The 8,669-nt window shown below is 33.6% G+C and overlaps 1 long non-coding RNA gene across 1 annotated transcript; it reads right to left on the reverse strand.

The window, feature by feature from the left end:
- Positions 1-1,703: 1,703 nt before the first annotated feature.
- On the reverse strand, positions 1,704-4,636 carry LOC114580771. Its single transcript, XR_003702332.1, has 2 exons — positions 2,196-4,636; positions 1,704-2,093 (listed from the first exon to the last, which is right to left on the reverse strand). It is a non-coding gene; the product is annotated as an uncharacterized LOC114580771 (long non-coding RNA).
- Between the last annotated feature and the right edge of the window lie 4,033 nt (positions 4,637-8,669).

Consider the following 8,669-nt stretch of genomic DNA (forward strand, 5'->3'; position numbering starts at 1 on the left):
TCCAAATAAGGAGACAATTAGCCGCCCCTCCCCCATTATTCCCTCTTTCTCCCATTCATTTTAGGGAAATTAAAATCAACTTCTCTAATCATCTCCTCCCTTAAAACTAAATTTAATTTCAGATTTTTCCCTCCTTGATTCAAATACAAGTTCTACAACTAAATCCTCCATTTCCCTCCTCTATGGTCGGCCCCTACCTCCACCCGTCCACTTTGAATTAGCCTCCATAACTTCCCTCCCACATATACATCGATTATTACAGATTTTCTCCTTCACCAAGACTGTTGTCTTGCATCCAAAAATCATCCTAGTTGTTGTCTAGAATTTCCTGCATGCAATAGTTTGCTGACTTGCTGTCTAGGACCTCCTAGCTCGCTGTCCAGAGCTTCCAACACGTAACAGCTTGCTGTCCCGCCGTCCAGAGCTTGTCTAGTTCACTGTCTCGTCTTCCGGGAACTATTCGATCATCATCCAAACATCTAGAATTGCTGTACTGCTGCCTAAAGCATGTGGGAAGGGTTGTGTAGCCATTTCTCCGCATAAGCAACCAAACGACTTCGCCAGAGCTTCGAATCTTCTTTCTTGTTGGTAAACTCTTTCCCTTCCTTGTACTTTTTAAATCCCTTTCAATTGTGACATCATAAAGATTGTGTAAACTTTCTCCGCAAGCCAATTTATTAAGAGTGTGAGTGAGTGGACACAACTAGTGACTAATGTTAATTTATGGATTTCCTTTGAAAATCCCCCATGTTATATGCTAAGCTTGATTGAATTGGTTAATGTTATGATCCTAAACGATTATCGTGTAATTTGGCCTAAGCTACATCATCCCTCTTATTATATTTAATCTCCGTTTAATTCGCTAAAAGTTAGAATAATTATTGTTTCTCTAATCTAAGGCATTTAATTTCAACATTGGATATTTACATATGCATCTAGTTTTACATCAAGTGGTTTATTTCGTTATCAATTCAAGGTCATTTAGGGTTCACAAAAAGAAGATTCAGATTTTACGGCCCTAATCCACAATTGTTTGCAGGTATTGAAAATATTCTCCTTTATGTCTCAAATAAATTTGAGGGATGCACTTTGTTGTGCTTTGCGCGCGCATCAAGCAAAAAAATAAACCTTTGTGTTGACAATCTTATTGATCAATAAACACATAATTTGATATTTAAGAAAATTAAATGGTATCATGTAAACATATCAGACCATATCAATTAGATAGGTGGCTAAACAAACTAAACCAACAAAAGATAAAAACAATTAAGGCATGGGAAAAAATCCGAATAAGTAGGCTAGATAGATTTCATCCATGCTTATGCAGCTGCATGGAAATGCATCGAAGAACAAATATTATTTACGGGCATAATTTGTAGGCTTATAAAATCCACTAGAAAGGCATACTATATATATATATATATATATATATATAACATGTGATGAGAACATTAAAATGTAATTTCCTTTAAATGTCCCAAAACCACGGCCATACAATTTGCTCCTAGCATCAAAATCCAAGTTAGTTTGAGCTTGGCCAAGCCAGGCCCGGCACAGAAGGTACCTAGCTTGGCAATACTAATCAGCAGTCTTCATAAAAGTATGAAGAATAAATGTTAAGCATATTCAATGCACATGTAATGTAAATGTCATTCACACAAAGTATGGCACAAAACATTTTAATTATATAAAAAAGAAAAAAATAATCATGCAAACTATGATTTATTATTTAAGTAAAATCAGTAGTGTGTCATTGATATAATTAAAAAAAAAAATTCCATTCCAGTATTTAAATAAACCACTCTCCTAAAGAGCATGTATACAATGTTCCATAATAACAAAAAAATTCCAAAATTTGTCCTTCGTGTATAACTGTCAAAACAACCATTCAGGTATCAAGTATCGTGTTAAACAGCAAAAACGCAGAAGAATACTTCGTGTTGTAATGGTAATGAATATAAAGCAGTAACTGTTTGAAAGAGGCATACGTGTTTAAGCTTCTCTCACGAGCTTCATCAAGAATTATGACTGAATATTGATCCAATCTAGGATTAGAGAGGCTTTCACGGAGAAGAACACCATCAGTGAGATACCTGTGAACTCCAAGCAAGGTGATTCAAAATTTGTATTCATAATGCAAATAAAAGATCATGATCAGCAAAGCTTCATGAAACTGTTGATAAAAAACATCTCACTTCATGCAAATTTTATCAGATGTTTGATCTTCAAACCGTATGGCATAGCCCACTTCTTCACCAAGCTGTGCACCAACTTCTAAAGCAACCCTCCTTGGCGCTGAACAAGTGATTAAAAAAGACAGTGAGAAAAGCACAAAAAATCCATAAAACAATTATAACAAACTTTAAAATAGCATGCTTTGAAGTGATGATAAACAACTAAGATTCTGATTAGTCCAAAAACTGAGATTTCCATTTCCGAACCAACATCGGTAAGTGCTTGATTTCATGATGGAAACTATCAGCATTCAGGTGAGTACTCGAATAATCCCAAGTGATTGCAGATCCTCACTCACAAGAAGCAATAGTTTTACACTAATTTTGTCAAATTTTTCAGCTGCTTTGCATTTCAAAATATGTGGCAGCAACTGGATGTGCGCCTTCGCCATGGCTCACCACCACGGACCATATACAAGCAAAGCAATTTTTTCAAATCTAAATAAGTAAAACTGACTTCATTTCATACCAAACAATATGACAGGGAAACATACCATTATTAAGGGAAGCCTAAGCCTTTGAATAATTCATTTGTGATAACTTGGTGATTGTTGAACATATCAACTTGAAATGGATCCAAAACACAATAATGAACAAAACAAGAATACTGAATTACCATATTTTTTCAAAACACTGTTATAATATATTTATAAAGGAGAGGAAGAAAAACATGTCCATCATCATATCCTGAAATTCTGTGGTGAGAAGTTGTCTGAATGCAATCGATTAATGTTGCAGAAGAACATGGATAATGAAATTTTATTGTCTAAATTAAAATAAAGTAAAAAATGGTGCGCTTGTTCATTCACATATGCTGTCACTGTATTATAAAGTTATGGCAATAATTATGTAACTGCCATGATATTACGATATCATTTTATTTCTACCATCTTATTTTAAGGTTATGGCTATCATTCTTATCAACCATTAATAAATCCAAAATCATTTTGGCAATGTCACATTACTCATATCGTAAACATGTCACAGCAGTACAGGACCCGCTCTATAATAGGTGAGCAGTACCGTGATATGCATTTTGACATGATGCTTATCTGAACTTATTCTCAAAGAAACATCCCATGGTAAATATATGATGATTCAAGATAAAATGGACGTTAAAAACAATGATGCAAGCAACAGGTTGAAAAATATCATACAATAAATCATTAAGTTCAAATTAATATATGAAGTTTCACATATATTATAAACTTCATTCAAAGAAACCAAGAAACCTGACATCAACTACTTAGCGAGCCTGCCATGCTTCAATCATTTAATTGAATACAATAGAATATCAGAATAATAGGGGTTGGTTACTGTGAGCTCCAGTCAGAACATTTACCTGTGGTATTATTTGGCTATGAAACTATCAATTAGAGGACACGTGTCCCATCCTTACTGGCTTAGCTTTCCATTTAAATTCTGATTTGTTTAGGGTTTTGTAATTTTACCCATGCTTGAGCGAATTACCAATTTCAGTTCCCTGTAGGTTCTATATCATGTTCCCTGCTATTTTCACTTTGATTCTTATTTACTGGCATTTCATTATAAGTATCTTAATTTGTATTTTAGTTGCTTATGTATTTAGAATTTGTAAGTCTGAGTCCCTAAGAATGCAAGTCCATGTCTCTGAAAGTTATAAGTTTTGTTTCTATAGTGCAAAAATTTCTAAGTCCCAAAATTTAGTTAAAATTCCGGCAACCTCCAAGAGTCTCCTCTATGTGGGAGAAATTTTGGGAGTTGGGCCTAACCACCGTGCTAAGAAAAAAATGTACGACCATTGTTGAGTGGCACCACGGTCAAAATTTTGTAATCTCATCACCAAGAAAGGTGTATATGTGGTACTTATATGAGAAATTTTAGGTTAGCCCAAAACAACATTTTACATCACACAAGCCACTGACGAGGCTCCTTCAACAACGATAAGAAAAGCGTATATAAGATTTGCCCTACATAGGGTTTCCACTCGCCGCATCGAATGCATTATAGCATGTTTTGGAGTTATTCAGATTTATGAAGCATTATACCTACATGCTTAACGAGGCAACGACGTGGTCGGAGCAACTAATCTACGAGCAAATGCAACACATCATAACACATATTTCTTATTGAAATTATTTTTGCTAAAATTATCATTTATATATTTTTTATTTACTAAATTTATTATTTTTTAAGAGAGAGATCTCTTTCTAGAGAGAGTAAATGTGAGAAAGAAAGCATGTAATTTTTTTGTATGGATGATATGGGTGAGGTAAGGCTTAGGTAGGATTTGGATAGGTTTGGAAGATTTTAGAGAGAGATAAATCTCCCTTTCTCTCTGTTTAGATAGAGAAAGAGAGGGAAAAGAAGGATTTAGTGGGAAATAAATTTGTTAGAACGTGTAGAGGTCTTTTGTGCATTCAGGTAAAAATTATCATTCAAAGGAAGATAAATATTTTGTGCTTTCAAGAAACTAAATGGGTTGGAGAGAAGGCTAAGGAGATTGATAGTTTAGGATTTAAACTATGGTATTCGGATAGGAGTCATACTAGAAATGGTGTAGGTGTAATTATAGATAAGAGTTTGATGGATAATATAATTAAAATTAATAGAATTGGAGATAAAATTATAGTTTTAAAGATTATTGTTAATGCTAAGATTGTTAATATTATGTGCTTATGCTCCTCAAGTAGGTCTGGATATGTATTCAAAATTAAAATTTTGGAATGATTTAGAAGAATTAATACAAAAGATACATCTTGAAGAAAGGCATATGATTTTAATGGACATGTTGGTAGAGAAGCAGATGATTTTAAAAGCATTCATGGTTATAATACCCAACGTTTATAAATGTAAGCATGCAATTTTTACAATCTAAAACATTTATTTAAATGCATCACTGCAGCAAATCCACTTAAAATAGCATGCAGAAGCTAGATGTAATCACACGACTAGGAGTGAAGGAAAATGTTGTAGTGGAATTTGTTGCAGAGCATTAGCATTAGTTTATTATATAATAAAAGTTAAGTTATAACCTTTGCATTGGTTTCATTGTCATTTTCATTTTCAGTTTCTTTTTTTCCTGCTCAACATTCTCTAGAGGCGGAAATGCCAGGGAGCTCAAGCCGTAGGCTGTAAGGGGAAGGGAAGTTGATATTGTGAAGAAAATTCAGAAATTAAAAGATGGGAGAATGAGAAAGAGGTAGGGAAGACTTTTGAATGGAATGAAGAAGAGTTTAATTGAGGTTGAGGTGGTGTATAAAAAGAAAAGAAAGCTGACACTAGGAGAACCAAATCCTAGCAAGGTGAGATACCCAAACGATGCTATAAGAATTAGTAAATGTTCTATGATTGCATTTCATCTTTCTTATGTTTATGATCACATTTATTTCAGTTTACCTTAGTTTGTTTTGTATGAACATGGACGGACATGTATGAAATTATTTATGCAAAGAGTAATATTTATCAATGTTAAAAATTTCGTAAATGATAAAGGTTTATAGATTAATGAGTGAAAGAAAAAAAATGGGGAGGGGGCAGCAAAAGCGTAGCAAAAGTGCAGCTAAAGCACAGCAAAAGGGCAGTTAAAGCGCAGCAAAAGGGCAGCTAAAAGGCAGCTAAAGGACAGCTAAAGTCAACATTATGTCACTTCCAAGCGCAGCAAAAGGCCAGCAGTACAAGGAAAACTATCAGTTTAGTTAAAAGGAGAAGCATCAGATCTTAAAGGCAATCAACCTGTGAAAGCTAAAGTGTTTGTCATTACACCCTAGGAGGCTAAGGATTCAGAGGAAGTGGTTATAGGTATATTTTTTATTTCTAACAAATTTGGCAGAGTTCTTTTGATTATGATGCATCCCATTCGTTTATTTTTGAAGAATTCTAATATGATTTATCTGTTGAGACTGTATATTTTACACCTACCTTGTGTGTTATGATGCCAACCAGGGATAGTTTGCCTGCCAATAGGATGTGTCTTATAAATTTGGATATCAGGGTCACAAATTTTCAACAGAATTGATTATAGTGCCTATTAAAATGTTTGACATCATCTTGGGGATGGATTGATTAGTTAAATATTTTGCTATAATTCAATGTTGAAAGAAGATAATAAAATTTAATTTGCTAAATGAGAAACCTTTTATTTTCCCTGTGAGAAGAATGCAACATCCTCTCTTGTTAGTGTAGTAAAGATGGGTAAATACTTAAGGAAGGGTGAACTAGTACTCTTAGGTAAAATGGAGGTCTTAAATAAAGATGTTCAAGCATTGCAGAATGTTTCAGTTGTCTCTAAATTTTCAGATGTATTTCTTGAAGAATTACCTAGATTACCCCCTGAAAGAGAAGTTGAATTTGACATAGAATTGCAGCCAGAAACATCAGCAATTTATAAATCTCCTTATAGGATGGCCCCAAAAAAATTGCAGGAGTTAAAAACCTAGTAATAGGAATTGATGGACAAGGGATTTATCAAGGCTAGTCATTCCCTTTGGAGTGCACCTGTACTTTTCGTTAAGAAGAAGGATTGATCCATGAGAATGTGTATTGACTATACAGAACTGAACAAAGTAACTATTAAGAACAAATATCCATTAACACGAATAAATGGCTTATTTGATCAGTTAGCAAGTGCCACAGTATTTTCCAGAATTAATTTAAGATCAGGATATCATCAAGTGAGAGTTAAAGAAGCAGATGTCAGTAAGATAGCTTTTGGGACTAGATATGGCCATTTTAAGTTTAGATTCACGCCGTTTGGGTTAACAAATTCTCCTGCTATCTTTATGGATATGATGAACCAAATTTTCAAAGACTATATAGTTATAAGCTTGATTATGATTGATTTATAAAAGTCGACTCTAGGACATCTGACTAAGAAGGAAATTCATACTAAAGCTTTGACACATATTTGAAATGATTAGAAGCTTGATTATGATTTATTTATAAAAGTAATCATAAAAGATTTCTTAATGAAGATGACATTATATGTTTGGACTTTATGTTTTGTACTTTTGAGGATAATTTTATGTATAAATTAGTTAACATTTGTACTGTGTAAGTGATTTTGTGAAACAATGATTTGAGTATATATAGTTATATATTTTTGAATTTAAACATGGCAAATATGTTTTGTTGTTCTCTAAAAGGCAAAGAATTATCCTTGTGACAAAGCAGAAACAGAGCAAGGATCATTCCAATCTAACTTGGAAGCCAAATGATGTAGAAGCAAAATAATAATACGAGTCAACTGTAGTTTTGATGGTTTTGAGGAAGTAGGAAGGCAATTTTTTATTTTGCTTGTATAGCAAATAAATAATAAGCCAAATAGGTCTTTTTTTAGAATTTTTATGTTTTATAGCATTGAAATATCAAAGAAATATTTAATATTAAACAAAAATAATCACCAGTTTGCTGTTAAAGGTCACCTCAAGGAATTATATTTTCGAAAACTTCAGTTAGAACTTTATAATATGTACATGATCACACAATGAAATGATGTATGGAAGATAATGTATTAATAAAATTTTTTATTCATTGATAATTTCTCAGAGTATAACCTAGGGTCTACTGTAAGTAAAGGGGCTCAAGCTCTACCAACAAGAAGATTGGCTATCTATTCCTATATAATATAGATTTGAATATGATTGTTTATTTTTATCTTCAATCTTTTGGCTTTGGATCTTCTATAGAATTCCAAAAGATAATTATCTTCAAAGGAAGAAGAATTATTTTCTTTTGGAAACTACAAGTGTATATAAATAAACATCTTCAAATCTTTTATAACTCTTGACACTATATAACTCAATCTAACTATACAAGAATCTAAAACATTTATTTTTACATTATTGTCTTTATATCTGTATTTACATCATTGCCAAGGTACATACTATTTTTGCATAAATATAGAATAACAATTTATATATATAAATACACATGTTTTATGGTGTATACGTGTATACAAGTAAATATTAAATTTCCTAAGAGCCTACTCCAAATGTGCACCAACAAAAATATAAATATGACATCCATAGTATAGAAAGTAAATAATCTAGACATGAGTACCCTCTAGGCATGGCACTCCAAGTAAATCAAATCGAACAACTAGCCTAGTCTAAGCTAGAGTTGGTTGTCCTATTAAATAATCTAATGTGTGTATAAGGCAGAGTGGCTTCGAAAGGTCCTTGGCTTTATATGTTTGAGGTCATGGTTTAAAATTGCGCAATTAGAGGCGCGCCTCAAGGCGCGCCTTTGCGCAATTTCACCAAAAAACGCCTCGAGGCTTACGCAATTCTGGACCTGGCTGAGGCGTACGCCTCACCTGGACTGAGGCGCGCCTCAGAGGCGCAATTGCGCAATTCTGGGTGAGGCGTACGCCTCATAGAACCGGCCCCACCAACTTAAAATGAAGGCTTTTCTCCCCCTTAATCCCGCACGGCTTCCCTCATCTCCGAAAAAAAC

The sequence above is a fragment of the Dendrobium catenatum genome, unplaced genomic scaffold (assembly GCF_001605985.2).
Source record: "Dendrobium catenatum unplaced genomic scaffold, ASM160598v2 fragScaff_scaffold_1256, whole genome shotgun sequence".
Lineage (NCBI taxonomy): Eukaryota > Viridiplantae > Streptophyta > Magnoliopsida > Asparagales > Orchidaceae > Dendrobium > Dendrobium catenatum.